This window comes from Scatophagus argus, chromosome 5 (assembly GCF_020382885.2).
Source record: "Scatophagus argus isolate fScaArg1 chromosome 5, fScaArg1.pri, whole genome shotgun sequence".
Taxonomy (NCBI): domain Eukaryota; kingdom Metazoa; phylum Chordata; class Actinopteri; family Scatophagidae; genus Scatophagus; species Scatophagus argus.
The window spans coordinates 27097325-27121663 of NC_058497.1; the positions used below are offsets into that span (position 1 = coordinate 27097325).

Genomic DNA, 24339 nt, shown 5'->3' on the forward strand with positions numbered 1-24339 from the left:
GAGCAGCTCAGTGTTAACACCCCCCCCCCCCCCCCAACTGTCATCCAACTGTCATCCAACTGTCCACACCTGCCAAAGGTTCAGCACACCTCACCTGCCTGCCTGTGCAGATCGCCCTCACAATGCTGGATTTCTTCTTTATTTCTATCGCTCTGCTTGCTAACAAAGAAGTCATTGAAGTTCTCAGAAGGACGTACATACAAGTTATTGGTACTGTCACAAGCAAGTGGTGCATAACTAAGAGCCACTTTCCATGTTGATGGTCTCGTCTGCTCATGTGGGTCATTTGGAGATATTAGTTTTACCTGGAGGCTGTTTCATAACACGTTCAACACTCCTCAAAGCAGCTTCAACTGAGTCAAGCAAGTTCAAACTCCTGAAAAATGAAAGAGCTGAACATCTTAATGAAACTTTCTGTGACAGCAAAGCCGTCTTTATCTGTCATGTTTGATGTCTGTTTAGATGCACATTGGACACGTCAGGCAGTGATGTTCTATCAGCCCTGTCCCATCTTAGTTAAACATTGTACCTGAAATAAGTGAAGGAAAAAATAAGTCAAAATGAAGGGAAAATGAAAACCTAAGGGCTGATGTGAACGCGCTCAGGCTGCAGACGGTGGGCGACGTGGCTCGCTTCGGACACAACGAGTGAGCTCACGGAAATTAATTTTCTGACGATGTCTTGCTTGCAGGGCAGCGATAAGGCAGAAAGTGACCAGTTTGTCACATCTCGGCCATTTGAACAGGCCTCTGTTGTGCAGACTGCAGGCTGAGCGACAGCAGCGAAGACGTTTGGGTCGCTCTGACACTGACATGTTTCTCTTGGAAATCATTTCTTCACTTTTCTGACACATCACTTTAGTTAATGGGAAATCACTCCCTCTTTGCTGCCTTTGGCCGAAATCTCACAAAGCAACGCACGTTATTATGAGATGTGTAAATCATCATAACATGGAGGGCAGGTAACGCTAACGATGGCTACATTCCATTTAGCTTTGCCTGAACTCTGTCCCGCTGCAGGCCATGTAAAATGCAGCTAACAATTCATGTGATTAATTACACAAGTAGCATCTACAATGTACAAAGTCTAGTCATTATTATCATTCATTGATTCTGGTTATTGATCCTGCACTTTGTTTGTTACATGCTTTCATTCTAAACGCTTGTTAAGTTACTGTATTGATCTGGCAGGCTCCTCGTCCAACACTGAAACGACAGACAAGGTGCTCTTCATCATGACTCCTCACCACACGTCACGCTGTACTTTAACAAGAAATCATCAAAGCACGAGCTGCTTCATCGTTTGTGTCTCGTTTCTAAAAAGAATCAACAGGACTGCAGCGGAATCAAATCCACATCAGTGCAGTATGTGCTCGTCGTACTGTGTGTATATGGGAGACAGACAGAGTCACGGCTCAAAGTCCCGCCCCAAAACACGATCTGATTGGTTACAATCAGCCTATCAGCACTGAGTACTCTGAAGCTGCAACTAAAGTGATTTAGTCAATACAGTACATTAAAAAGTACAACAGGTATGAAGCAGTAGAAAACTGAAACGCACCATTAAAGTACAATTACCTCTAGATTGTTCCATCACTGGTTTTTCTTCATTTTCACACTAAGATTTTCAATTTTATAGCAAACGTTCATCAGTCCTCTGTTTTGGGTCTCGTTGCGACTGATAATCAGAAACGGTGTCAATCCTGAATAAAAGCACATCGGTGTGTGTGTGTGTGTGTGTGTGTGTGTGTGTGTGTGTGTGTGTGTGTGCACGGTGGGCAGCCCCGTGGCTGTGAAGCTGTGTTTGAAGGCCATTAAAAATGCATCGTGGAGGGCGACACTCAGCACTTCTCCACGACTGTATTGATTTCCTGAGCAGGCGGCTCAGATTAATATCTGAAGGTATTAATACTTGTTAAATATTCATGATGGCTATCAGGTTCAGGCATTCACACACACAGGAGTGGCAGTGGATGATGTCCATGTTTTATCATTTAACATGGTAATCATCATGAATGAGAAGTGTTTGTCCATTTCCCTCAGTAGCCCTCTGTAACGCTGTACTCAGGAAGCTAAATGCTAATGTCAGAATGTTCTGAACTCACTCACCATCACAGCTAACATGCTAAAGCAGGCATAATGTTGTCAGCATGCTAACATTCATAACAGTCTTCCTGACAGGGGACTGCCTGGGGATCACCACTGGGTAAACCTAATGTCACCTCAGATATTTCAGTTCATGGATCAAAGTGGTGGACCAACAGATGGACACTGCTGTCCACAGAGCTGTGCAGCTAGCAGCCAGCTGCTGGCTAAACATAGACTCAGAATGAACTAAACCAATCTGCGGTCTTGAACCACCCCCATCAACTCTGACTGACTCACTGAGAACTGTTAAGGAATAAGACAGCAGCCAGGAGCTCCACACAATACAAGACGGACTTTGGTGAAGGAATCACATTCTGTTCTGCTGTCACCGAGACATTTGATCACATCTCGTCTCGGAAACCACACAAGGCACTGAAGAGTCACTTCCTGTATCTGTGACATGGTTTGTCCCGTGTCCCACCCCTTTGGGAGACCAGCAGCAGAACCTGAGTGTGGACACAAATTAAGACGAAACCTTTCGCTCAGTCTACTTTATATTGTGCTGAGTTTTCTTACTTTTCTTTTTTTCTTTTTACAATAAAGTAAAACTGTTTGCAACCACTTCAAAGTTTCCCGAAGACTGTGAATCAATCACCCATTTTGTCTGTCCTCCATATTCGCAGACATTATTGGCTGCGTGGGTTGGATGCTTGCAGCCTGCTGGCTCGTCCAGGTCCCCTCTTACTGTTGTGCTCAGCTCCGTCTCATTTTTCTGACCACGTAACGCTGCAAAATGTGCCAGCAGAAGTCACATTTCTCTAACCTTTCTTCTGCCTGGGGAAGTGTGCTGCTCTAACCACGAGGCGTCTCTTTCCTGTTGCAGCTGAATGGATCCTGACAGCACTTTCTTCTGTGAGCCGGGGTGCTCCGAGTGCTCTTAGACACTTATCATCTCAGTGTCCTCACACACTTATTGTGCCTGCAGCGTCCGTCGCCTCAGCCACGGAAACACAAACGATGCTGTTGGTCACCTGAGCGCCACGGGAGCATCACGTCCCCACAGTCACAATTAAATGTCAAACTGGTCTCACACATGCTGGAGGGAGATTACAACTTATTTCAACTTTAGAGCTTCAGAGTATGAAACATCCTGCCAAAGCACTTCATCAACCCAGGACTGAAATAATATCCTGCATGACAAACACAGTTTAATTTAATCATGTCCTCCAGGCTATTTGTAGAAGCATCACTGTTTTCAGTTTGAGAATTCGCATCCTGGTTTGTTCTTCCTCCAACAGGAAGGTGTTCAACAGGAAGTGATGCAGAAGAGCCAACAACAGCATCCAGCAGCAGAGACAGGAGAGACGCCACTAAAGTAACCCAAACACTTAAACAAACAGACCAAAACTCCAAACGGTATAGTAACAGTATGTTTCTGACAGCAGCTCATATATAATTAGTTTAATGAAAAGCCCTCCCCCAAACCCCACCAGGCACACTGAGTCGGGGTCTGCTCTCAGGTTTCCGTCTTGTAAAGGTCAGTGTTTCCTCTCCACTGTCGCTTGCTCATGGGAAGGGGGGGTTTGTTGGTCTCTCTGGACCAAAAATCTAATTAAGGAGTTTGGTCTGAACCAGCTCTAACTGGAAAGTGATAACTGTTGTTGTGATTTGGTGCTTTAGAAATTAATTGAACTGAACTGAATTGAAAGTGCAGGTATTGGCTTGATTATTGTGCACTCAGCGCTGCCCAGATTGTGGAGCGTCGGGTTTCTCTCACCATCGACTGGTGATGTCTTATAGTCTCGAACTGTTGCTCAGGGGTGTCTTTGTCTCCTCCCGTCTGCTCAGCTGTCAGTCTGCATGGCTTCCTGTTCTCCATGTTCAACCATTCAGAAGTACAGAGCAGATTTCTCATTTAACATGAGAATCACAGCTTCATGAGGCTGCTTCGGTCGACTCGTCGACTAATGACACGAGAGTTTCGTATTAATTTGACTAAAATATGAAGGAGCTTTACAAAGTGCGTGAGGAAGAGATCTCATCCTACAAACTCCTCTGCAGGTGCGACAGCTGGAGACGGTTTGGACATCTGAGGCCTTAATGAACTGCTGTGCTTGCACACATTGTCTTCGTTTGTCTCACTCTCACCTCCCTTCCTGTGTTTCAGTCCTGTGTCGAATGTGTGCTTCCATTATTCACACACACGCACACACACAGATATTTTTCTTCACGTGTGCAGTATCACACACTCACAGTTTAATTAATCCTGTCTTTTGACACGGTGCATTTGGCTCAGCCAATGAATGATGACAACAACAGCAACAACAACAACAACAACACACACACACACACACACACACACACACACACACACACACACACACATAGAGCAGATGGTTACTCTCCTGGTTGCTTAGCATGCTACCATTGCTTCTGTTTCAAAACACAGAAATTAAACATGCGCAAAACAATAACTCAGTTACTGATGAGACACCACATCAGATCACACACACACACACACACACACACACGCAAACATTCCAGTTGTCTTGTTGCTCTCTAATTAAGATGCTCATTTAGCATCACAGGGACTGGACACAGCTGCTGGGCCCACTGTAACCAGGTGTGTGTGTGTGTGTGTGTGTGTGTGTGTTCACTATGAGTGAACTTTCTGAAGCAGTGGTGGAAATGATGCACCTGCCTTTCCTCTCCCAGGCACAAACAAACAAACAAAGTGCAGGCCTTTCCATGTGAATGGAGATGAGTCAGCAGCAGCAGAGCCGCCATGTTGGACGCCACACTGACCACACACACTAAGCCTCCGCGCTCACACGCTTTAGACAGTTTGAAAACAGGCCAGCAGTGTGTGTGGAGTGTCTTTCAGACATAAAGCTGTAGAGGTTGTGTGGGGGACCATTCTGGTCTCAGACCAATCAGCCCGGCCAGCTGAGCAGACAGCCAATAGGAGCTGAGCAGAGGTTTACTGTGTCAGTGTACATGTTGGCTGATGAGTTTGTGTTGATTTTTAACAGAAACATGTCCTGCTCAGGATGTGTGTGGGTCCAAGTTAAATAAAAAACTAAAGACTTTGTTAACTCACAAATATCAACAGAATTAGCTGAAAGGACTTTAGCAGCCATGCTATACATTCGAGTTTGGTGGGATCACACAAGGTCACCGGATTGAGAGTAGCAACATGAATAATAAATGTGTGGTGTTCCCTTTTCTCTCTGTTCTGTTCTTATTGAAATACATAATTAACACACTGAAGTACGTAATGTGACACCAGAACAGAGCATCTATTCTGCATCTGTTCTGCATATTGTTCTGCCATTAAAGCTCTTAGTCACTGGACCAAACAGACTGCAGCATCAGGACGAGCCTGTAAAGAGACTCAGTCGGAGTGAAAACAACCAACTGCTGGCTTCGTAAAACATGTTTATGTTTATGTTTCTTTACATTTCATTTTTAAGCTTTATGTTGTGAAAATATAAAGCACACACAGACACTGATTCAAAAACTCAATACTCTAGGACTGAGCTCCACCCTCTACAACTGAGTCCTGGACTTCCCGACGTACAGGCCACAGTCTGATCCACGAGAACTCCTCCTCCCCCACCACCCTCAGCACCGGTTCTCCCCAGGGCTGTGTGCTGAGCCCCCTCCTGTTCACCCTGCTAACACACTACTGCTCAGCGCAACATCCGAGCTGCCTCATCGTGAAGTTTGCGGATGATACAGCTGTGGTTGGATGCATTGCCAACAGCGACGAGGCCGACTACAGGCAGGAGGTGGAACGCCTGGAGGGTTGGTGCAGAACGTGAAAAAGACCAAGGAGATGATCGTGGACTTCAGAAGGGGCAGACATCTCCCCCTTCCTCCCCTGTACATCGGAGGGACAGCGGTGGAAGTGGTCTCCAGCTTCAGGTACCTGGGTGTCCACATGACGGACGACCTCACCTGGAGCAATCATATGTTCATATGATACATATGATGTATACACATGACAACATAGATCTCCAGCATTTCGTTGTGGCGATTGGGCGGACTGAAACATCCCTCCAGAAACAAACTGAGGGTGGATCGGTGCCTTCACCACAGGAGCTTCGACATGAGCGTATTGACAGAAATGAAAAGAACTCCCACGGCAGCCAGACGAAACTGAGACCACTTCACAGGGCGGACGCAATGTTAGCTCCTACATACTGATTTTGTAGTTAATGAGGTTTCTGTTTTCCAGCCAAGTCAATATACATTACAGCACTTTGGAAATAAACTTTTCATGTGTTCATTTGAATTCATGGCTGCTGTCTCGCACTGTTCATTTCCACAGCTATTTAGGTCTGTTGCTTTTAATTGATCATTCTGTAGCCAATTTTGGGCTGCTGACTTTGGTAGTTAATTTTAAAAGTAATTTCAAAGTGTTGCTTTTAGCCGCTCATCTTAGAAGCAATTTAGAGCCACTGATGGTGGAGAGTGTATTTAGTGACGCTGCTGATTAATTGAGCAGAACAGAGAAGGCAGAAGTGACTGTGACTGAGACAAAACCAGAATATTAGCAAGAAATCTGAACGAAAACTAACATCCACCCAGCATACCACCCGTCACACGGCGTGCTGAGGGCGGGGAGTGGGCGCTGCCTTCACGTGTGTGTGACACGCTGAGAAATGTTGTGAAATCATGTATATTTGCATTAACCTTTAATCACAGCTACTCTTTCGAAACAGGAACTTTCTGCTGCAGAAAAAGTCCCTTCAGCAAAAACTCACTTCCATGCAGGCCAGAAAGGTTCCAGTTTAGCCACAGTTTGGAAGTCGGTCGTCGGCCAACATGCTGACATGGCATCCCCGCATCATGTGGACACGTGTCTTCAGTACACTGAGAAAGAAAACGTGTCTGCTGCCCTGCAGTCCGTCACTTTGTCGCATTGTGACCTTCGTCGTGTTGTGCAGCTGCTCAGGTCACCTCATACTGATGGGTTTGATGCGTTTGCACTGGAGGGACATTAAAACCTGCTGCGTCTCGTCCAGATGCAGAAGGACATAAAAGGCGGACTCTGACACACTGGAAATGAGTCCAGGCTGTTGGTAATACAGGATTATCTGACCGTTTGCCAAAAATCAGTCTGTTGTTATTCATGTTTTGACGTAATATGCTTTGAAATTCAAACTGTCAACAGTGAACACATTGACAACTGACTCCAGCAGCTTTTCATCTCTGATGATGAGATGCGGCTGTGGAGTTTGGTTATGTGAAAGTAGTGCGCTGCGTCATCCTTTAATTCATGAATATTTAAATAAACAGGATTTGATGCAGATGTAATTCCAAAGCTACCTCTGACATGCAGTTACATTATTAAAGTGTGTGAATGAGTGTGTCATTGATGGAGTGTGTTTACCGTGTTGGTGCCAGCCACTCAGAGAGCTCAAGTTGTGTTCAGGACACTGCGTTCTTATCCAAGACAGGAAACAGATTTTGTTTTCCCTCCCACCCACAGGCTGCGGTCCACTCGAAGCTCAGGTGGAGTGTCCTACCCGCCAAAGAGGTGGACCTCCAGCCACACCACTCGACACTCACCTCGGTGCTCTGTGAACAGGGACAGGCAGCACTGTGAAGTTGTCTCTTTATGTCACCATTCATGAACTGTGACTTTAATCGTAATCTCTTTAAAACCTGCTAAAAATATAGTGAACAGGATGTTGTCATCACTTAATGCTCTGGTCTGCTTTAATACTGTGCACCCGCTGAGAGCCACTCAGATATGTTCAGCACGGAGCAAACCTGAAGCAGGATGAGAAAGTGTTCAGATTTTATAGAGAAGGTCTGATAGTAAAGAATGAACAAAACATACAGAGGAAAACACAGACCTGATCCTGATCTCCTGTGACCCTGAATGAACAAAACAGTCCCTGACTTGTGTCACGATCCTCACTGAGGTCTCTGTGTGATGACACTCACTTGTTAATAATCACCATCTATCTTATCTTATCTTACATTGGGTCTCATGTTTCAAGTCACTTTGGACTTGTTCAAGAAGAGGTTTTGCAGCTTAAGGCTGACCACATGTGGGACCAGGAGCCAAACTGGTCCACACACCCTGACTACAACTTGAAACTGCAGCAAACCAATGCTGCCAATCTAGCCAGCAATTACATCTGCCTTGAAACAAATCTGGTCTGTGAGTGTGACCCAGTTCTGGGTCCTGATCCTCCCCACCCCGGTTGGATCTCAGATGGCAGATTGGATACGCTGGCTGACAGGTGGACCGTGTTGACTGTGATTTGACTGCTAGATGGGGTTCAATTTCCATTTGTACCTGCCTCTCAGCCTCATTAATATTTGAAGGAGCGTGGCTGCCGTTCCTCATGCAGAGCCCCTATAGAGTTCTATACAGACACAGTCTGCATCGAGGTTGTGAATAATTAAACAACGTACAGTATGTTTGACAGCTTCATTAAAGAAGTTTGTTGGGTTCCATGATATCAGGCTGGCTGGAGGCGACGCAGGCACAAACCCAGAGTTTCCTCAGCTGCACACTGCTGATACGTGAACACAAAGAGCAGGGAGATGAGAAGATAGCGATTCTATACTGTCCCATGATGCACTGCTGCTCGTGACTTACACTTCCTCATTTAACGGCTTCACATAGAACACTTTACTGATCGTGAACGTGCTGCGGAGGGCGGAAACAGTCCGACCTCCTGTGGTGTGGTGTTGATTTCATTAGTATGAGGAGCACTGTGGGAGTCGTGTGAAAAATCACGGCGAGGAGGTGATGAGTTAAAAAATATAGTTTCATAATCACAACTCATGCTTTTATGGAGCAGAAGCTGCTTAATGAGAAAACCAACAGGTTGGCTGACAGAAAGCCGAGAGCTGCTCACTGTCGCTACTTTTAATTGCGTACGAGTCTTAAAGAATAAAATGTTTGTCTCTCCGAGGGCAAACAGGAGGCTTAATTTACTAACTGCAGTGTCAGTTTAAACTTCTGACCTTTAATTATTGTCCCTCATTCGTATTATGTAAGCATTTTAATGTCAAAGATGCTCCATTCCTCCAGGACTGGAGAAGAAAATCCCTCACAAACCCCTCAGTGTCCATAAAAAGAGTCAGCAGGAAGGAGCAGCGAGCAGCGATGGAGTCCTGAGGGTCAGAACAAATCTCAGTCCTTTCACATCTCCCTCCAGTGAGGAGAACGACTTTGTCCTTGGCTTTCTCTGTCTTTAATATGTAGAAGGCTGCTCCCACACTGCGTATAAATCATCCAGACAGATTTATGACTTTCAGCAAGCCCGAGGCCACTCAGCACAGGAGGCTGATCTGCTCACCGAGAAACACAAATATCAAAAATTTAGTTAAGACATGAAATATGAATGCATTAACCCGGTTGCAGACACACAGAGACAGAGCGAATGAAGGAGAGAGAGAGAATTAAATGTGACAGTCAACATAAAATTAACGCAGCAGCAATTTCAGAAACAAACAAATGAAAATATTTTCTGGCTTTCTGGAATGTGAGAATTTTTGTCCGTTAGATGTGACCTTTTAAGGTGTCACCTTTGACTCTGGGAATTCAATCACTTAAAATCAGTCTTTGTTTACATGAATTAACAACTAATAGATTAACCGAAAAAAACCCCACAGCCAGTTAAGAAAAACAATCACCAGTTTGTTATAGCGTTTGCTTCAGTGACTTCCTGTCCAACAAACACCAAAAGCAACCAGTTCACATGGAGTAAGTTGTCTGCTCAAGAACCAGTGAAATGCATTAAGAGGATCTATGTAGTCAAGTCAGAGGCACACATACAATAGACAAAAGACAGCTTCCACTCTTCTGTGAAGGCTTTCCACAACATGTTGGAGTGTTTCTGTGGGAATTTGTGCCCATTCATGCAGTAGAGCATTTGTGAGGTCACACACTGATGTTGGACCAAAAGGCCTGGCTCGCAATCTCCGTTCCAGTTCATCCCAAAGGTGTTGGATGGGGTTGAGGTCAGGGCTCTGTGTGGGCCAGTCAAGTTCTTCCACACCAAACTCATCCAACCATGTCTTTATGGAGCTTTGCTTTGTGCACTGGGGCACAGTCATGCTGGAATAGAAAAGGGCCTTCAACAAACTGTTGCCACAAAGTTGGAAGCATAGCATTGTCCAAAATGTCTTGGTATGCTGAAGCATTAAGATTTCCCTTCACTGGAAGTCAGGGGCCGAGCCCAAACCCTGAGACACGGCCTCACAGAGAGGGCTGTCTGGATACTTTTGTCCATGGGGTGTATCTGCGAACCACATGAAAGTCATGTGTCGGTTTATGGAAGCACAGCACACGCCTGAAGCTGCAGCCAAGACGTCGCTGCTCTGTTGATTTCACTTTGGCTGTTTGAACAAGTCACAGTTTGGTTGAAAGAGAAGTTCTGTGAAGTAACAGAGGAGGGAAACAGAGGAAGGATGGCAGGAGGACAGAGAAATGACAGAGATGGATAGACGGATGGATAGATGGATGGATGGATGGATGGATGGAGAAGGGAGAGATGGAGAGATTGTTCCTCCAGCTGAGCTGCTATCGATTGTTCTTCCTGGCAGAGACGTCCACGTTAGCAGAGACAGCGTTAAACAGTGTGACCTACATACAGCTGCTATAATTACACACATGTAAACACACAGCAGGAGGGTGAGCCACAAGCACACTATAGGTGTGTAATCACGCACACACACACAGAGGAAACACAAACAAACAAACTGCAAATTAACTGCTGATGACATCCAATTACACAAACACACACACACGATAATCTAATGTGTGTTGTCTGTACTTCACCCTGTACACACTGCTGTACTGTCCTGTCCTACCGTAAGTACTGCAGAGCACCGTGGTCATGCGCAGCACGTGATTCTGATTGGTTTCTGGCAGGTGTTGTTGTTACTGGGCAGATTGTTCATGTGAAGTGCTGGTTAACAATCTGAGGCATCGCCGAACTGAGCGGCTCTCAGCCCGGACGACAGGAGGAAACGACGTTTCCCATCTGTACCGAACTGAAGCGGACCTTCAGCGCACTGAAACACACTGACCTTCATTCTGGTGATGGTGTTGGAGCTCGATGGAGCTCGATGGAGCTCACAGACCCGTCCTGTCTTTGAGTTAACTGAATGAATCACTACATTTAGTGACACACTGGAGTCACAGATGACCGCGAGTATTTTACTCGTGTGTTCGGCGTCAACTTTTATGTTAATCAACAACACATGCTCATGATGCAAACAGATCATGCGGTGGGCTCACGTTTCCACATGCTTGCTGGTGCTCATTAGTTGTGTGTAAACATCATTTTTCAGGGCTGAACTGGGCTGATCGCACGTTTGGAGACAGTGAGGACGCACATCTTTAAAATCACTGCTCTGATGAACAGTTACTGTTTAACTTGTCACGTTGCACACATTCATTCATTCATTCATTCATGTTCAAACATGTTCATGTTCACAGAGCGTCTCAGTGCAGGTCTGAGCCACGCAGCGTTTCTGCTTTACTTCTGTGCTTTAGTTTTATGTCACATTTACATTTTTCTTGCGATCGTCTTGGCCGTGTCCTCTCAGCCTGTCCTGTGCTGCTCCTGCGTTTCCCCCTCACGGCTGAATTTACCTCCGCAGGTTAATAAAGGTTTATGTTATCCTCCTGACTGAACAGAACAGAAGCAGGTCAGCTCTGCAGCGTTCAGTGTTCTCTGTGTTCACATGTATTTTACCTCTACACTCTTTTGTAAAGTGTTTGTGCACACTCTTTGCTTTTTGCACTCCTCTTCTGTCCTTGTGAGCTGCCACAACAAGTGAATTTCCCCACTGCGGGATCAATAAAGTTCATCTTATCTTATCTTATGTCAGAGTCACAGGAAGTGCATCACATGAGATTACATCTGTGTAAATAACTAATTAGGATTCCAACATACAGCATCTTCCTGTGATCCAAGCAGGACACTGTGTTCTTATCCCACAGTCACGGTGGGAATGCTGGGCTAAATATAATCTCTGAACAGCGACAGGGAACTCGGTTCCCTAATGGAGGAGAACAAGAAAGAACGAGACGACGTATGGAGGAAAGAAGGACAGGAAGGAGAGAAAACAGGGCGAGGATGAAAGGATGACTCAAGGGATTTTTCATTCCTATTTTCTGTCAGTCTTTGGGGTGACACAACAACAAAAACAACACAGATTAAATGTGACCTTTCGTGGTTTAAATAATGAATCATTTTCATGGCGGAGAGAGAAGCATGAATCACGTTCGGGAGCCACGACTCTGACCTCCGCTGACTCACAGTACAGTACAGCTGAGCACGGCCTCTTCTTAACGACCTCCTCCCAGTGTTCACCCGCTGAGCTGCCACCGTGCTCCTTCACTTCATCAGATCCTCCCAGCTCGGCGCGACGCCACGCTCACGCCCGCCGTTCGTACGCAGTGTAGACGTACACACACGGCAGCATCGCCGTCTGCTCTGCCTGCCCGATGAGCACACGGAGCTGCATGCGGTTCGTACGTGATCTGATGTCACATTAACACGCCAAACACCTGTGGCGGATTCTCAGGAGAAAAGCGGCGACTCGGTGTGGTCGCAGGTCAACGAAGACGTCCTGTCAAGCTGACGGTCGTCACGTTTGATCGCCGCCGTGAGTCACTGCGACAACCTGAGAGGTTCTTCCTGCGTGTGTTTACCTTTGGTTGATGATCGAGTGAAGAGAACACACTGAGTCACTGTTTGAGCACACACACACACACACACACACACACACACACACACACACACACACACACACCCACACACACACACATACACTCTGATTTCCTTGGCTGATCTGAAAAATGAGATTGACTCACTGAATCCTGAACATGTATGTGTGTCTCTTCAGTTCGATCTGTGTGTGTGTGTGTGTGTGTGTGTGTGTGTGTGTGTGTGTGTGTGTGTGTGTGTGTGTGCTCTCCAATCTCTCTGAGCAGTAATTGTCTCATAATTATTATTCATCATAGACTCTTTGATCGTGGAACTCTCCACTGATATTAAAATTATCATCTAATGGGGCAGGAGACAAAAAAGGGGGAAATCAAATTTAAAAGATAGAAGCTCACATGAAGTTAGAAAGATAAAGAAAGTGTGACAGAGGGATGAGGAAGTGGAGTTCATGAACAGACAGAAAGCACCAACGCCACTCGCAGTCTGCAGATGCATCATGGGAAAATCTGAATGAAATCAGAGATGTGAGCAGCTAAATGTGAGCCATAAGAACTAAATCGAACCAACAGGTCAGCTGAAGAAGCTCCTGGGTGAGTGGAGGGAGACAAAGAGACCTGACCTTTGGTGAGAGTTAATCTTGAACCTTGTGCAGACATGCAGAGTCGGGAATGCAAAGGTGTCCATGGCTGAGGTACCCTTGAGCAAGGTACCTAACCCCCACTGCTCCCCGGGTTTGCTGTGTGTGTGTGCACGTCACTTGGGTGGGTTAAATGCAGAGCACGAGTTTCGTTGGAGTGAGTTCCCTCCAATGACAAAATATGTCACTTTCATCATCTTCATCTTTTCATCAGGTTGCTCACTTCCTGTTCTGTTAGGATGCGTGGCAGATAAAGATGACGCACCTTTGGAGTTTTGCTCCTTGGAGAGTGAGTTCAGCTGGGAGGAAACCAGCACGTCTCCTGGTGATGGGACAATAAATCATGTGTGATCACAGCCCCCCACAGGGGCGTTTAGGTCCAGAGCTCTCTGCTTGAATTATACATTGAGATGTTAAACCGGAGGAAGAGCTCAGAGTCTTCTTCAGATATGCCGTGATGAGAGCCGTTTATGCTGGGGCTTGTAATTTCAGCCTGTTTTAAAATCAGAAGCAGTTTTATTTTAGACCAGCAGGTCCTCCTGGGATGGAGCCGCCAGCACAAATGAAAACTATTTCTGTATATGCTCTAAAAATCCAAGGCTCAGCCAAGACTTCTTCAGTTGCCTACAGGGAATCGGTGAGTTAAAATTAAAGCTCAAAGGACCGACAGAAGTTTTAGTGACAACATTGTCGGGTTCCTCAATGCTGCTGTGACACGTAAAACATGGAAGGGAGGCTGCATGACCGAGTTATTAGGAACCAATGGCCTCCAGTTATCCCTCCGTTGCTTTTTAGATTTCTAAAATTTTTTTTACTTCTTTGTTTTTCTAGATTTGAAGATGGTCAGTCAACCTAATTGCCAGAACAGAACAGAAACGACCACTGAAAGTTTCTGCAAGCCAAGCTTATAATCTGATGTGCTGAAACTTTACTCTTCATGTTTCAGTTGTTGTTTTGTGTTGTGTCTCGTTAGGTCGCTTCTGCAATGAAAAAACGTCTCGGTTAGGATCACAGAAGATCCACAAACGTGTCGTTCAAAACGTCTTTGGCGTTTGGCGACACAAGGACAGCAGGTGTCCGAGTGAGCCGGTCTGTTGGCTGTGGGCTCACACAGCCGTGTGGCGTCCCTCCACCTCCGTCCCCTCTGACAGGAGACACACCGTAGACAAGCTGAGGTGTGCTTTGCCACTGCGACAGGTTTCAGGTGTAGCTTTAGTCGTGGGGTTTGGTGTGTAACCTCAGCAGTGGTTCCTTCCCGCTGTGTGAAACTGCACTGAGTTTGGAGAAACGGATGCACCAAATGATGGAGGAAATTGAAAAGGATCCCGAATGTGGCTGATTCCAGTGTTTCTCTGATAGGACGCCATCATGTTTCTTCACACACCCACACACACACACACACACACTCAGTGATTGGCTGAGTGTGGACCCCTTCCCCTTCATCTTCTCTGTTCTGCACTAATCAGATGGAGATTACAGAGAGGACACACACACACACACACACACTGGTCTGTTCTCAGAAGGAATGGCACTCTATTAGATTTCCAGGCCTGCTGTGTGAGTGTGTCTGTGTGTGTGCGCCCTCCCGTCGTCCTGATGTGTAATCACGATCCTCAGTTCACACACACACACACTGAGTGTGTTCTCCTCCCTCCTCCTGCATATTAAACACACGATGAAGCAGGAGGCGCCGTGTCCTGCAGGGACAGACACAGTGAACGGGATCACACACTCTCTCAGTGTGGACTTCATCACTGTGCAGAGTTAGAGTCGTCCTCCACTGATGATCACACCTTTGTTGATCCTACACTACCCATAATGCATCTCGCTGGCGTCTTCCTTTAGAGCCTTTGTGTCTGATAAATGCTTCCATCAGTTTATTTGTAACGCAGGCTTCCTGTTGTGTGAAGATAACCCTGACAACATCACTGTAAAACAAAATGTGTTCTCTTTGTGCTGATGCCACCTCCTCAGCCACTCTCTCACCCTGACTTTGTCTTCCTTTCTCTCATTTCATGGCCCAGCAGGCTGGTTTTATGGCCACAGGAATATTTATATCATCTTTTGTCTGTGCACTGCTGCTCTGACCCTCGCAATCCTCTTACAGCTCTTCTTCTTGGACACAAGTACTGTGGCTGATGCAGGAATTGCGGCTTATTGCAGCTTATTCTGCTGCAGCCTTTGTGAGTCTCTCTGGATGAGTTAGTGAAACGACTTCACCAGTACATTTTAGTTTGTAAAATGGCTGCAGAGAGAGTTTGGGAATAAAGGAAGACGAGAAGAAGAGTTGAGTTTACGACAGACTTTTAGTGGATTTATCCTAAAACTATTCATCGTTGTTGCGTATCAGTTTGTAAGGGCGTCCATCATCAGCATCGAGGAGTCACAGCGGACAGGACAGTCAGAGACACTGTGTCTCTCAGGCTGGAACACCTGGGCAGGTACAGCAGATAAATCTGCTCCCAACTCCTGTAAGCAGTGTGATAGTGTGGCCAAGCCAAGTGCACTGTGGGAAATAAGAGCAGGCAACACGTGACTGTAACAGAGACGGTCACAGACAGGACAAACTGTGGACTGGACCCAGTTCACGCTAAAGCATGATGGACTGATCGAAAGCAGGGGACAAAGTGTCTTCTTGAGCTTGTTAGGGTTGTTTTCCGGGCTCTGCACACAGTCTGTGGCTCAGGTTGAAGCTGGGTGGAGCTTTGCTGTGATACCACCAAACTGTTGAGAGGACCGTCCCGCCCTAACAGCTGACTGTCATGGAGTGTGTGTTTGGTTGGTAGTTTCTCTCCCCTTGTGTCTGGTTTAGCTTTTCAATTCCCATCTTTCTCTGTTTCCCCTCCTTTTCTGATCGCTTGCCCTTCCCTGATAGTCTTCTCTTGTGCCCCCTTTGTCTTTGTGCACCTGTGCTCTCTTTGTGTGTGTGTTTGTCTGAGTTCTGTGTTGTCAGGATTCCCCTGAGTTCCCTGTGTTGTTCATTTGGCATATCCTCTGTTTGGACCTTTCTTCCTGAACTCCCAATCGCCTTAATTTCATTCTGTTCCCTTTTGAGTAAACAAGATGGTGGACTGAGCGACGAACACCCTTGTTGACGTGCAGGCTTACATTAGCCAAACAGCAGCTGCTCCATCCATCCATTTTCTATACCGCTTATCCGTCAGGGTCACGGGGGAGCTGGAGCCTATCCCAGCTGACTATGGGCGAGAGGCGGGGTTCACTCTGGACTGGACGCCAGTCAATCAAACAGCAGCTGCTTCACCAGACATTTCTGCCGTTTTTACCAGGAAGCAGCAGGTTCTGCTGGACAGCCACGTGCTGTTTCCACTGTGCTAGTCGTCATATCCAACAAATAATCCCCTACATTTTTATCTAATTAATTTCCTGCTCACTGACATTGATTTCCATGTAAAAAAGACCAACTTTCCTCGCTCTCACTCAGGTTGTGTCCTGCTCTGCTGCCCACCATAATGATTCCACACACATCTGAATGAGTGCATTAGAAATTCCATTACAGACGACCTACCTGAGAATCTCGGGGAAGCTGGGAGTCCGCAGGTAGAGTCAGTCCTTCTGTGGTGAATTCACATTCCAGTCACATCACTGGCCTCGGGGTTACACCAGGATGACAAGCTAACAAGGACACCCTCCAACCTGCAGGAGAGGAGGGGCGGGGGAGGAGGAGGGGAGTATTGGGGGGAGAGTATGGGGAAGGAGGGGAGTATTGGGGGGAGAGGGGAGGAGGGGAGGAACAAGTGGAGGGGAGTGCAGAGATGGGAAGGAAAAAGACAGAAATGTCAACACGTTGCAGCATTAATTCATTAGTATTCCCGAAGCTTCTTTCCTTCTCTTGCATCCCCCCCTCCCTCCCTCTTTCTCCTTCCACCTCTCTTGTCTTTCTGTCCCTCCATGTGGGATTGCTCTGCCTTTTTTCTTTGTGCCTCAGCAAGTCATACAGAAGGTGTGAAGGGGAAATCTGCAGCCAGTGGCAGATTGGCAGATTGATGGAGATGCAAATTGTGCCAGTAACAACACGGAAATACTGATGAGTCTTTTTAGATGCAGAAAACTGTTTATCCTGCCTTCTAAACTGAGTTGAACGAGGTGAATTTTATCAAACTGTTGGATCTGAACACTGTCCAAACAGGACGTCCCTGCAGCTGGAGTGGACAGATGCCTCCTCACCTGCCTCGCTGGTGCGGGAGGACAAACGTGAGATGAACCGACTTCGGTCACTTGTCCCACCACCTCCAGCACATGCAAAGCTGAGGCTCAGACATAGCGTTGACCTGCTAGCTTCTGTATCACCGACCAAATTCATGTTTCACCCTGAACACAAGAAGAATCGCTGAATTTCTCCTGAAGAAACAGAGAAATGTTGATGTACAAAAACTCAGCCTTTGTGTCTGTGAATAAGAGCTTCGTCTGAAGCCGGTGACATTATACCGACATTCACCCCAAAAAACGTCCACCGGAGGAGAAGGAGAGGTGCAGTTTTCTGGTGCCTGATCCGACTCTCTCAGCTAGAAAAACTCCTCATCACTCCGTCCACCTACACACTGCAACCTGCAGCTCACCGTTCATGTTTCTCCTGAGGCATTCTGGGAAATTCAAGAAACGGCTAAGTGAAGCTGACGAGGAAGGTTAAGGAGAAGTGGCCACAATAAGAAAACGCACCGCAACATTTCACAGAACACACTGATGATAAACGTGTAACACGGTGCCAACGAGGCGCCTGAAGGAGGACTTTTTCTTTAAGTTTGATGGAGCGGCGTGGGCGTAGCGTAGGTGACTGTTCGCCTTTCGGAGGAACAGTTACATCACACTATGTGCATTGGCAAATATATATTGTTTTTCTCCACATTTTACTTGAAAAATCACAATTTCTGAATTTCTGAATCCCTGCAGGGATGGTCTTGTGTTTACTTCAGTTTTGTGCTGCCATAAGGATACAAGTAAGGTAATTAAACAAGGTGATAAAACGCCGCCACAACAGAAGAAACACAATTTGTGCAGCAGAGATAAATGACAGAAGAAGGCGAGCTGTAATAACTGGGGCTTCAGAACAAAAGGAAAAATACCACAAAGTCCTGGTGATTAAGTTCAGCTGAATTAGATAACAAAATCTAAATGACTTTAAAACACAACATGAAAAACAAGCAGAAAAAAAACTGAATAACGTGAGTGGAGGAGGAGAAGGTGGGAAAGACTCACTGGGAATTTAACAACAACAGGAACAAAACAAACTGGAGAAAATTTGGAGAACAGGAGATCAAGAAACGAATTAATAAAGTCCAAAAAAATCACCAAAAAGTCTTTTTGTTTTTTACAGTCTTCGCAGGAAGTTAAATATACACCCAAACTGTTGTTCCATCATCACCTGGAACACACACACACACACACACACACACACACACACACAGCAGGTCATTCTGACTCAAACCCACACACACCGCTAAAGCACCAAATGTGGATTCATCCACCACTGTAAATAGTCCCCATCAACTGCAACAGTCCCTTGAATTTTATAAAAAACACTGGAGCCGATCTGCTGCCAGGCTTTACTGACATCTTCAGGGGGAAGCCTCAGACACCGAGAGGACAACAAGGACCATGGAACATAATCCTCTCATAATGAAACTACATGAAACTACTTGAAACGGTAAGAAAACCTAAGAACAACCCTGTTCTTCTGGGGGTCAGCAGGGATTCAGGTTCAGTGCTTTGGGAGACAGATTAACAGGAACGCAGTCAGGGAGGGAAAAGTGAGCAATAAAGACGGGAGAGACCGCAGATGTAAGAAAGGTGAGGTCAGTGAGACAGAGTGGGACCAGGAGACAGGTGCCTGTCTTCATGCCTCCCCGCAGGTCAGGACTTCTCTGACTGACAGCCGGATTAGCATTAGCACGGCTACACAACAGCGGATTAGAGTTAGTACGGCCCAGTGCGACACAAAAAGGGATTAGCCTTAGCATGGGCTAATGCTGCAGGCTAAGAGATTAGCAGCAGCTATAGCATGGCTTCAAGCTGTAGTCTGACTCCATACTGACAAACGAGATCATCAGGAGTGCGGACGGTTTGACTGAGGACTGAGGAGTTTTTATCTTCCACTCCGTCCCCGGTTATGTTTTTACACTCCAGCTGTGTGCAGCTGCTGTCACTTACAGCATTTACAGTCAGCTCATATGTGACGCAGCATTCGGAGAAGACTTTGGCCTGCTGCATGAACAGTGAATGTTACTTTATTAATGAGAGTTGAGATCAGCACGGTCACCGGAGCTGTTCTGTCACATGACTCTCGCGTTGTCATTGACCGGCTGCATCAAAAACACTGAAAAGGTAGGTCAGAGGTCAAAACCAAAGATCCATCCATCCATTTTCTATACCGCTTATCCGTCAGGGTCGCGGGGGAGCTGGAGCCTATCCCAGCTGACTACGGGCGAGAGGCGGGGTTCACCCTGGACTGGTCGCCAGTCAATCGCAGGGCCAACACACAAAGACAGACACTCACACACTCACACTCACACTTAGGGGCAATTTAGAGCAGCCAGTTAACCTAATGTGCATGTTTTTGGTATTGTGGGAGGAAGCCGGAGTACCCGGAGAAAACCCACGCAGGCACAGGGAGAACATGCAAACTCCACATAGAAGGGCCCAGACCGATCAAAACCAAAGATAAACAATATAAAAGTTGGGCTGCCACAAGTCAAACCGTCTGACTCAAACCACTGTTAGATAAAGAATTCAGTTTTTTCAATTCAGTTTATTTATATGGCGCCAGTTCACAACAAAAGTTATCCCATGTCACTTTCCAATTAGAGCAGCTCGAGACCAAACTCTCTGATTAAATCTTAACACAGAGAAGCCAACATTCCCCCGTGAGAAAGCACTTGGTGACAGTGGAGAGGAAACACTGACTTTAAGACGGCAGAAACCTCGGAGCAGAACCCGACTCAGTGTGGACGGCCATCCGCCTGACAACACACCCGTCAGGGCTGCTGAGGGTTTCATTCTCAGAAGTGAGTTCAGCCAAATCTTTTCTGACTGCATTACACAAGCTGCAGCTGTCAAGTGTGCTTTGTAATTAGAGAGAAGCCGACAGTCCAGCAGTAAGCATGAGGACTGAACAGCTTCGGTATGTCCGGCTGTGACAGCACGGAGGCCTGGCAACAACAGGGGTGGACCTGGTGCTGCTGGATTTGGTCTTCACATCAGGACAGGCGGAGATTCTAATCAGGTTGCTTCAGTCCTCCATAAAATAAAATGCCTGGAAGTCAGTTTATGGTGAGTGTCGAGTTTAATCCATTTTAAAACTAAAAAAGTAAAGAAAGAAACACAGCAAGCACACCTGGATACTTGGAGGCGTGTTTTTCTTCTTTCCCTTCCTGCTGTCTAACGCTGTTAACACTGTGGTGTAGAAATGAAAAATAGCCTCCCCACCCATTTTCTCACTGACCAAACTGAAGCCTTTAATGAACTGCTGACGCACCTGTTTTAGTGTCTTTATGATCAGCAGCGCGGCTGTTAAACTTTCATTATCCAGATGCTAAGGAGACACGTGAGCTTTGAGTTTTGACATGTGAAGAGAATCAAAGTGACTAACTGAGGTCACGAAGCCACAGGAGGACCGCAGGTACGTAACGAAGACATCAAGCCCGGTCGACATCACAACCACAGAGGTGGCTGGTCAGCTTCTTCTTAGTCAGCTTCTTCGTCACTGGACTGCGGTGTGACACCATGAGAGCAGGAGTGAGTCTGCAGGTCGCCACGCTGAGGCGGCTCTCGTTTCAGGTCTCATGATGTATTTGGCTCATGTTCGGTGCTGCTACACTCTTATTTAATGGACTCCACTCAGCAGTGGTTAACTCCACCACACTCAAATTTTTCCTGCCCGTCCGGAAGGGGAATCGAACCAGCGACCTTCCGATCACAAGCCGCTTCTCCAACCTCTAGACCCCCAGAATCTGCGCTTCACCTCAACAGACTGACTCTCTGCATTGGATAACCACGACCGCTTCAGTCATGTGTGTTTATCCACATACAACTCGTCCTTCAGTTCGCCTCCTATCTCCTCTGCTCCCTCCTGTGTCCTTGTCTCCTAGCAGGGGTCATCTGTCCTCCGTCCGTCTGCCCGCGGTCGTCTGCCAGCCCGGACCGATGGGCCGGCGGTTGATCCTGTCCGGGTTTGATTGCCAGGGTCTTGTTATGTGTCTTCCTGGAGAAGACGAGACTCAATCTCACTTTCAGCCACAAAATGGTTACCCCCGGCAACGGCCCTCACCACCGAGACAACACGGAAAGCAACACCGCATTCAGTCCAACGAGCTGCCATCTGTCAGCATCTGTCACCGTCCCTGTGTGTGCGTGTGTGTGTGTGTGCATGTGAGTATGTGTGTGTGTGTGTGTGCATGTGAGTATGTGTGTGTGTGTGTGTGTGTGTGCGTGTGTGTGTGCATGTGAGTATGTGTGTGTGTGCGCATGTGAGTGTGTGTGTGTGCGTGCGCATATGTGTGTGTGTGTGTCCACCTGACTATAAACCTTTTTGATTATTGTGAAAACCAGTGGTTCCTTAGAGGTCTGGAGCCGACAGGATTCACGAGGCTATCGACCAGTCAGGATAAAATAACATAAACACGTTTCCGATGTTTAGTATCTGGGACTGAATTTTTCCTTCTTTAAGCCTCAGAAACACTCAGATTAAACAGCGTGAGGAGGTATAAGTAGCTTGTTGCTTGAGGGGCTGCAGGTTGTGGTTTCACTTCCATGAGGAAACGTTAACCCTCTGTGGTCCATCAGGAGGAACAAACCCTAACCCTAACTCCAACAAGGACATGAGTCTTAGCGTGACCTCGGCTCACAGATGTTTGTCTAACCTACGTCCTCACAGTCTCTGCTGGCTTCATCTGCATCGCTGGTGTCTTTCCAAGTTGCAGCTTTTTCAAGACCTTCAAGACAGCTGCTAAATCTGTGTGAGACACGAGAAGATCTGAACCATCTGCCCAGAGAAGGGCTTGAGGTCGGAGGGTCGCCGGTTCGACTCCCCCCACCGGATGGGCAGTGTGGTGGAGTGATTAATGAGAAAAAAATGCCCCCCCCCCCTCCATTAGCCGGCTGATGTGCCCTTGAGCAAGGCACTTAACCCCCAGTTTGCTCCCCGGGCGCTTGATGCTGCCCACTGCTCCTGTGTGTGTTTCACTGCATGTAATTTGCTGGGTGTTGCATGTGTGTGTTCAACTCAGGATGGGTCAAATGCAGAAGACGAATTCGGTGTGAAGGAGGAGGACGTGCCGGGACAGGCCTCCTCTGTATGACAAGCGGACCCAGAGTTGGAGTCTGAGGAGGACACGTCTGTCCTCAGAGGGACCAGATGATTCTCCTCTTCTTCCCTCAACACTCATCTGTTTCTGCATGTTTCTCCTGCCTCCTCCCTTCTGTTCTTTCTGCAACTACATTCCTCCTCCATCTTCTTCTTCTGCCTTCTCCCCTCATCTCCTTCTCTGTTCTCTACCTGTCCTCCATCGTTTGCTTCCTCCTTCCCTCACCTCCTCTCCTGCCTTCTCTCCATTTCTTGTTTTCTCACCTCTATATTCGTCATTGCACGTCTCTCACTGTTCCCTTCCTGATCTCCTCTCACCCTCACACTTCTCCCCTCCTTCCCGACCCCCCCCCCCCCCATCACTTTTAACAGATAAGTATGGAGCTATCTTAAGCTCTGCTCTTCTTTCTAGAAAGTAATTTGGTGGCAGGTCACTAAGTCACCCCCGACTGTCACCCAGCAACCGCCTCTATCACCGAGCGGCCATCTATCTCCTCCCCCTCCTGGTTAAATCCCTCTGCTGCCTGACACACACACAGAAAACACACCTGGCATCAACACAAACGTGGAGTCTAAAAATAAACACAAAGAGACAGCAAAACACACAAAAACCCTCACGAACAAACAAACAGGCAAACAAACTGACATATGAAGTGGACGTTGTTAGATGTTGTTCTGTATTCTCAACGCTCCATTCACACACACACACACACACACACACACACACACACACACACACACACACACACACACACACACAGATTTCCATCTGTGACTCCTCTTATCAGAGCAGACAGACAGAAGCACACACATACTCTGGTTTTAATAAAATGTGTGTGTGTGTGTGCGCACGCGTTGGTCTCATGCATTAGCATCAACACACTCTGTCTGTTCCTGTCCAGTGTCTGCAGTCGTGTGTGTGGTTCCCAGCTGTACTGTGAATAACGTGAGCCAAAAAGAGACAAAGAGACAGCCGAGGCAGAGACAAAGGGACAACCGAGGCAGAGACAAAGGGACAGCAGACGCAGAGACAAAGGGACAGCCGAGGCAGAGACAAAGGGACAGCAGGAAACAAAGGACAGACAGTAAAGACGTGCCTTCCTCCATATGTAGTGGACGTATGAAGGCAGGGAGGTGGACTCTAATGGACTGTGCAGCCCTCAGCTTGCTGCTGCAGGCTTCGGGAGGCTCGCTCACTGTGCCTGTTAGTCTGGTAAAAGGACAAACACTCCATCCATATTGATAGAGCTACAACGTCAGCTGTGCTGAGGACCGTCCTGTCCTGGCTCACAGACCACAGCACAAGTCTGTTGAGGATGGACAGGAGCCTGCTTTCATTCCACAGCTCATAGCACACTAAGAACAGATTGTCAACCACAGGATGGATGGAGGGATGGATGGAGGGATGACAAAAATCTACATTTTAGACGCACAGACGGTGCTCATAAAGCTCACAAAATGGCAGACATCCAGCCTTAACTAACCAGAACGTTTAATAATATGGATACTTTGCTGGACATCCGTTCTGCTCCTGAGTGTTTCACTCTTTCATACACGGTGAGAACTTTGGAAACTCTGTGGGGTCTA

General features: G+C 46.9%; 1 protein-coding gene across 3 annotated transcripts in view; it reads right to left on the reverse strand.

The window, feature by feature from the left end:
* si:cabz01090165.1 (uncharacterized protein LOC100333421 homolog) overlaps window positions 1-24339 on the reverse strand; it is a 207200-nt gene that overhangs the window by 119042 nt on the left and 63819 nt on the right. For 2 of the 3 annotated variants that reach the window (XR_006843436.1, XM_046390165.1), the window contains exons 3-4: window positions 16963-17090; window positions 7486-7673 (exon numbers count right to left, since the gene is read on the reverse strand). The gene's annotated coding sequence lies outside the window, so the exon portion shown is untranslated. The remainder of the gene's footprint in view (window positions 1-7485; window positions 7674-16962; window positions 17091-24339) is intronic. The other variant, XR_006843437.1, reaches the window with a different exon arrangement.